The sequence below is a fragment of the Sinohyriopsis cumingii genome, unplaced genomic scaffold (genome assembly GCF_028554795.1).
Source record: "Sinohyriopsis cumingii isolate HCF-2022 unplaced genomic scaffold, ASM2855479v2 utg004919l, whole genome shotgun sequence".
Lineage (NCBI taxonomy): Eukaryota > Metazoa > Mollusca > Bivalvia > Unionida > Unionidae > Sinohyriopsis > Sinohyriopsis cumingii.
The window spans coordinates 38,318-46,384 of NW_028316855.1; the positions used below are offsets into that span (position 1 = coordinate 38,318).

Below are 8,067 nucleotides of genomic sequence, written 5' to 3' on the forward strand. Positions count from 1 at the left end.
GCTAAATTGAAATGCAGAATATATTACAAGCCAGGGGTCATTACTTGACCGAGCGGTGTCAGACACTAGCGTGATACCCGATAGAAGTCATAAGTTTACCCCAAATTTACAAAGACTTCCATACAACTTCAGTTGTAAATTATAAAGCCCAACGTGTCCATTATATGCATACATTTTACTTTAATCAATGCAAGACCACAGAGCTCACAACCTGCCAAATATATACTGTTACACGCACACGGGTATTTACTTGACCGAGCGGTTGTCAAACCCTGGCGCGATTCTCGCTAGAAGTCATAAGTTTCCCCGACTTTCCAAAGACTTCCATACAACCTCAGTTGTAAATCAGAAAGCCCGACGTGTCCATTCTATACCTAAATTTTCCTCTAATTAATGCAAGACCACGGATAAACCAAACTGTCAACTATCTATCAACCGTACATCTGCGTGTTTTGGCTTCATTATGTTTCCGCACCACCAACCGTTCACGCCTTAGAACATATATGAGTACTCCCTAACAATGGGAACTATTTTAACTCCGCCACCTTAGGCCAGTCAATGTATGCTTTCCAGGCACATTTCGCCGATATAACTGCACCATATTCGCCCGCATGGCGACATAAACGGTCTCTGCCAAGTCCCTTTTTATTTATGCCCTTGTGTAATTTACCGGTTTAATACCGTAAGTGCTGTCCTTGCAGTCACGCTACCAATGTATACCACTAGATTTCAATATGTACTATTTTACTCCAGGGACATTCATTCGGTTTTGGTCGCAATTCACTACTAGTGAACCATGGCATTATGGAGACTCACTAACACTTTACTCCGCGAAGTTTGCTCCTAGTGATTGGCCAATTATTTCGGGCAAAGGAATATTTATATTGCACCGAATTCCAATTATCAGACAAGTAATCACACAAATCTAAGAATTCCTTAAAACGGGGCGCTATAACCAAAGCGCATACTCCAAATTTATTACAATATGATCAAGTCGAAATTAATATGAAACTTACACGTTCCATACTGTTTCGTGAATTTTGATAATGAAATTAAAAATATGGAACGCTTCACGAATTTGCGTGTCATCCTTGCGCAGGGGCCATGCTAATCTTCTCTGTATCGTTCCAATTTTAGTATATGTACTGCCGAAGCAAGTACGATATACCATACCTGTTAATTTCCTTATTAAATGCATTTTCACGTAACATTTAAAGGAGAGGTACATGTACATTTGCATAACCGTGCACAGCGGGAAAACGTTGCAAAACGTTGGAGCAGTTAACTTCCTTTATTGCCGGTGGGGAAATATTCCAGGATGTCAAAAATAAAATAAACATACACATAAAAACCTTATTAAAATTACGTTGCTAGCATGAGTTTCATTTGCCATATAGCCTAATTTGAAACCACACGAACAAAAGAATCATTTACAATATTTTAAACATTCAAACACGGTCGTTAAGTTGACCAAAACGTAGATCTCTTTATTCTCCACTTACATTAATGGTTCTTCGTCTAGATGCATTCTGCGCCATATGCCGTTATCTAGGTAGTCCGAATAGAATATGTTTCTTTTCTTGCGGAGACATTTAGGCATAACAAAATGTGTGATTTTACTGCGCCGGCATACATCTGAAGCGTACTTTCGTGACAGAAAAAGTCGAGGCCACTCCAACTGCGCAGTGACCGCAATTTGATTACAATTATATCTCCACTGGCCCACGTGAAGCTCTGAGAAGAACCGCTTAGGGGTCATGTTCCGGTGACATACGTTATTAGCATAATCGCTAATTTTATCAGCCAATCAGATGAAGGCTTTTACCTTGGCGTTTGGGAGACTGATTAGTACGGCAGAAGCTCATCAATGTGTTCCCAACGATTTGGTTTACTTTTTGAAATTGTATGAAAGCGGCATTTCCCTTGGCTAATTCAAAGGTCTCCAGAACATGGCCCCTAAGCGGTCGCTTTCAGAGCTTCACGTAGGACAGTGGAGATCTCATTCACATGAGACTGCAGTGACTGAGAAGCTGCAAATAAAAACAAGTAGTTCGTTGATTCGCATCCGCTCGGTTGATCTAACCTGGTTCACGGCCGCTATGAAGCTACCACCAATATGTGTCATTTTACGTAAAATTACTATAGGCGACCAGTCATCTTCGCTAGCCAAGGTTTCCATATCTTAAGCCTATCTACACCTTGGCGGATGGAGCAGGCATTTGTGTGCTTTGGGCGTGTGAATTTAATTGCATGCAGAGGAAAACCACCGCATCCTACCAAACCTAAATTGTTCAAGTTTGAACCTGTTCCTAGATGATCGAGACAAGAGGAGCACACAACTTAAATCGACCCATACATACGCAGTTGAACACTGTCGGTCTGTGCTTGTACAAATACACATCACTCAAATACACCTGTAATGGCTTTTCTTTGGTACGTTGTCATACCTTCGATGTTAAACTTCCAAAGAATCCTTTTGAAGTAAATTGCCTCCACCCTTTTCGGCCCATCTACAATGTACCACGGTTACACGCTATTGATTAGTTGGCATTACATCCCAAGGGAGGCAACTCACGAAATCCAGTAAATGTCCCTAGGACAAAGCACTAATATATCTGCTCGATCCGCCAAGGTGTAAATTGGGTTAACATATCGGAACCTTGGCTAGCGAAGATGGGGACCAGTTCATGTTGGAAAAAGTCGAGTGGCAGCTAAACGTTGTAAGTTTCGGTGTTTTTGAAAACACGTCACTTCTATTTAGGGGGCGCTCTACAGATATTATGAACTTATAAGAAAACGATTGGTGTATGGTGTAGTTGCTTACATAGGCAACATGCTCAGTGAGAGAATATTGGCATATTTCTGTGTTACGTTAATGTGCTGTGACTGAAAATTTCTTTGTATATTGTCTCAAAATACCCCTCCCTCACAACAACAGCAACAAAAAAAAAAAAAAAAAAAAAGACAAAAAAAAAAAAAAAAAACAAAACCTTACTGGTACTTATTTTCTTTGAAATACATTTCAACCGTATGCGTTGTGAGTTGGGGATATTTCTCTTCTCCCGAACATCGCTGGATTTAAATTTTTTTAATTGTTCTATACGGCAAAGTAACATAATCAAGAACACATTTACGCTAAATTGAAATGCAGAATATATTACAAGCCAGGGGTCATTACTTGACCGAGCGGTGTCAGACACTAGCGTGATACCCGATAGAAGTCATAAGTTTACCCCAAATTTACAAAGACTTCCATACAACTTCAGTTGTAAATTATAAAGCCCAACGTGTCCATTATATGCATACATTTTACTTTAATCAATGCAAGACCACAGAGCTCACAACCTGCCAAATATATACTGTTACACGCACACGGGTATTTACTTGACCGAGCGGTTGTCAAACCCTGGCGCGATTCTCGCTAGAAGTCATAAGTTTCCCCGACTTTCCAAAGACTTCCATACAACCTCAGTTGTAAATCAGAAAGCCCGACGTGTCCATTCTATACCTAAATTTTCCTCTAATTAATGCAAGACCACGGATAAACCAAACTGTCAACTATCTATCAACCGTACATCTGCGTGTTTTGGCTTCATTATGTTTCCGCACCACCAACCGTTCACGCCTTAGAACATATATGAGTACTCCCTAACAATGGGAACTATTTTAACTCCGCCACCTTAGGCCAGTCAATGTATGCTTTCCAGGCACATTTCGCCGATATAACTGCACCATATTCGCCCGCATGGCGACATAAACGGTCTCTGCCAAGTCCCTTTTTATTTATGCCCTTGTGTAATTTACCGGTTTAATACCGTAAGTGCTGTCCTTGCAGTCACGCTACCAATGTATACCACTAGATTTCAATATGTACTATTTTACTCCAGGGACATTCATTCGGTTTTGGTCGCAATTCACTACTAGTGAACCATGGCATTATGGAGACTCACTAACACTTTACTCCGCGAAGTTTGCTCCTAGTGATTGGCCAATTATTTCGGGCAAAGGAATATTTATATTGCACCGAATTCCAATTATCAGACAAGTAATCACACAAATCTAAGAATTCCTTAAAACGGGGCGCTATAACCAAAGCGCATACTCCAAATTTATTACAATATGATCAAGTCGAAATTAATATGAAACTTACACGTTCCATACTGTTTCGTGAATTTTGATAATGAAATTAAAAATATGGAACGCTTCACGAATTTGCGTGTCATCCTTGCGCAGGGGCCATGCTAATCTTCTCTGTATCGTTCCAATTTTAGTATATGTACTGCCGAAGCAAGTACGATATACCATACCTGTTAATTTCCTTATTAAATGCATTTTCACGTAACATTTAAAGGAGAGGTACATGTACATTTGCATAACCGTGCACAGCGGGAAAACGTTGCAAAACGTTGGAGCAGTTAACTTCCTTTATTGCCGGTGGGGAAATATTCCAGGATGTCAAAAATAAAATAAACATACACATAAAAACCTTATTAAAATTACGTTGCTAGCATGAGTTTCATTTGCCATATAGCCTAATTTGAAACCACACGAACAAAAGAATCATTTACAATATTTTAAACATTCAAACACGGTCGTTAAGTTGACCAAAACGTAGATCTCTTTATTCTCCACTTACATTAATGGTTCTTCGTCTAGATGCATTCTGCGCCATATGCCGTTATCTAGGTAGTCCGAATAGAATATGTTTCTTTTCTTGCGGAGACATTTAGGCATAACAAAATGTGTGATTTTACTGCGCCGGCATACATCTGAAGCGTACTTTCGTGACAGAAAAAGTCGAGGCCACTCCAACTGCGCAGTGACCGCAATTTGATTACAATTATATCTCCACTGGCCCACGTGAAGCTCTGAGAAGAACCGCTTAGGGGTCATGTTCCGGTGACATACGTTATTAGCATAATCGCTAATTTTATCAGCCAATCAGATGAAGGCTTTTACCTTGGCGTTTGGGAGACTGATTAGTACGGCAGAAGCTCATCAATGTGTTCCCAACGATTTGGTTTACTTTTTGAAATTGTATGAAAGCGGCATTTCCCTTGGCTAATTCAAAGGTCTCCAGAACATGGCCCCTAAGCGGTCGCTTTCAGAGCTTCACGTAGGACAGTGGAGATCTCATTCACATGAGACTGCAGTGACTGAGAAGCTGCAAATAAAAACAAGTAGTTCGTTGATTCGCATCCGCTCGGTTGATCTAACCTGGTTCACGGCCGCTATGAAGCTACCACCAATATGTGTCATTTTACGTAAAATTACTATAGGCGACCAGTCATCTTCGCTAGCCAAGGTTTCCATATCTTAAGCCTATCTACACCTTGGCGGATGGAGCAGGCATTTGTGTGCTTTGGGCGTGTGAATTTAATTGCATGCAGAGGAAAACCACCGCATCCTACCAAACCTAAATTGTTCAAGTTTGAACCTGTTCCTAGATGATCGAGACAAGAGGAGCACACAACTTAAATCGACCCATACATACGCAGTTGAACACTGTCGGTCTGTGCTTGTACAAATACACATCACTCAAATACACCTGTAATGGCTTTTCTTTGGTACGTTGTCATACCTTCGATGTTAAACTTCCAAAGAATCCTTTTGAAGTAAATTGCCTCCACCCTTTTCGGCCCATCTACAATGTACCACGGTTACACGCTATTGATTAGTTGGCATTACATCCCAAGGGAGGCAACTCACGAAATCCAGTAAATGTCCCTAGGACAAAGCACTAATATATCTGCTCGATCCGCCAAGGTGTAAATTGGGTTAACATATCGGAACCTTGGCTAGCGAAGATGGGGACCAGTTCATGTTGGAAAAAGTCGAGTGGCAGCTAAACGTTGTAAGTTTCGGTGTTTTTGAAAACACGTCACTTCTATTTAGGGGGCGCTCTACAGATATTATGAACTTATAAGAAAACGATTGGTGTATGGTGTAGTTGCTTACATAGGCAACATGCTCAGTGAGAGAATATTGGCATATTTCTGTGTTACGTTAATGTGCTGTGACTGAAATTTCTTTGTATATTGTCTCAAAATACCCCTCCCTCACAACAACAGCAACAAAAAAAAAAAAAAAAAAAAAGACAAAAAAAAAAAAAAAAACAAAACCTTACTGGTACTTATTTTCTTTGAAATACATTTCAACCGTATGCGTTGTGAGTTGGGGATATTTCTCTTCTCCCGAACATCGCTGGATTTAAATTTTTTTAATTGTTCTATACGGCAAAGTAACATAATCAAGAACACATTTACGCTAAATTGAAATGCAGAATATATTACAAGCCAGGGGTCATTACTTGACCGAGCGGTGTCAGACACTAGCGTGATACCCGATAGAAGTCATAAGTTTACCCCAAATTTACAAAGACTTCCATACAACTTCAGTTGTAAATTATAAAGCCCAACGTGTCCATTATATGCATACATTTTACTTTAATCAATGCAAGACCACAGAGCTCACAACCTGCCAAATATATACTGTTACACGCACACGGGTATTTACTTGACCGAGCGGTTGTCAAACCCTGGCGCGATTCTCGCTAGAAGTCATAAGTTTCCCCGACTTTCCAAAGACTTCCATACAACCTCAGTTGTAAATCAGAAAGCCCGACGTGTCCATTCTATACCTAAATTTTCCTCTAATTAATGCAAGACCACGGATAAACCAAACTGTCAACTATCTATCAACCGTACATCTGCGTGTTTTGGCTTCATTATGTTTCCGCACCACCAACCGTTCACGCCTTAGAACATATATGAGTACTCCCTAACAATGGGAACTATTTTAACTCCGCCACCTTAGGCCAGTCAATGTATGCTTTCCAGGCACATTTCGCCGATATAACTGCACCATATTCGCCCGCATGGCGACATAAACGGTCTCTGCCAAGTCCCTTTTTATTTATGCCCTTGTGTAATTTACCGGTTTAATACCGTAAGTGCTGTCCTTGCAGTCACGCTACCAATGTATACCACTAGATTTCAATATGTACTATTTTACTCCAGGGACATTCATTCGGTTTTGGTCGCAATTCACTACTAGTGAACCATGGCATTATGGAGACTCACTAACACTTTACTCCGCGAAGTTTGCTCCTAGTGATTGGCCAATTATTTCGGGCAAAGGAATATTTATATTGCACCGAATTCCAATTATCAGACAAGTAATCACACAAATCTAAGAATTCCTTAAAACGGGGCGCTATAACCAAAGCGCATACTCCAAATTTATTACAATATGATCAAGTCGAAATTAATATGAAACTTACACGTTCCATACTGTTTCGTGAATTTTGATAATGAAATTAAAAATATGGAACGCTTCACGAATTTGCGTGTCATCCTTGCGCAGGGGCCATGCTAATCTTCTCTGTATCGTTCCAATTTTAGTATATGTACTGCCGAAGCAAGTACGATATACCATACCTGTTAATTTCCTTATTAAATGCATTTTCACGTAACATTTAAAGGAGAGGTACATGTACATTTGCATAACCGTGCACAGCGGGAAAACGTTGCAAAACGTTGGAGCAGTTAACTTCCTTTATTGCCGGTGGGGAAATATTCCAGGATGTCAAAAATAAAATAAACATACACATAAAAACCTTATTAAAATTACGTTGCTAGCATGAGTTTCATTTGCCATATAGCCTAATTTGAAACCACACGAACAAAAGAATCATTTACAATATTTTAAACATTCAAACACGGTCGTTAAGTTGACCAAAACGTAGATCTCTTTATTCTCCACTTACATTAATGGTTCTTCGTCTAGATGCATTCTGCGCCATATGCCGTTATCTAGGTAGTCCGAATAGAATATGTTTCTTTTCTTGCGGAGACATTTAGGCATAACAAAATGTGTGATTTTACTGCGCCGGCATACATCTGAAGCGTACTTTCGTGACAGAAAAAGTCGAGGCCACTCCAACTGCGCAGTGACCGCAATTTGATTACAATTATATCTCCACTGGCCCACGTGAAGCTCTGAGAAGAACCGCTTAGGGGTCATGTTCCGGTGACATACGTTATTAGCATAATCGCTAATTTTATC

At 40.1% G+C, this 8,067-nt stretch overlaps 3 non-coding genes across 3 annotated transcripts; all 3 read right to left on the minus strand.

The window, feature by feature from the left end:
- Positions 1-1,054: 1,054 nt before the first annotated feature.
- On the minus strand, positions 1,055-1,161 carry LOC149769060 (U6 spliceosomal RNA). The gene has a single exon (XR_016419487.1). It is a non-coding gene; the product is annotated as a U6 spliceosomal RNA (small nuclear RNA).
- Positions 1,162-4,188: 3,027 nt separating this feature from the next.
- On the minus strand, positions 4,189-4,295 carry LOC149769061 (U6 spliceosomal RNA). The gene has a single exon (XR_016419488.1). It is a non-coding gene; the product is annotated as a U6 spliceosomal RNA (small nuclear RNA).
- A 3,025-nt stretch (positions 4,296-7,320) lies between these two features.
- Positions 7,321-7,427, minus strand: LOC149769062 (U6 spliceosomal RNA). Its single transcript, XR_016419489.1, has one exon. It is a non-coding gene; the product is annotated as a U6 spliceosomal RNA (small nuclear RNA).
- Positions 7,428-8,067: the final 640 nt, after the last annotated feature.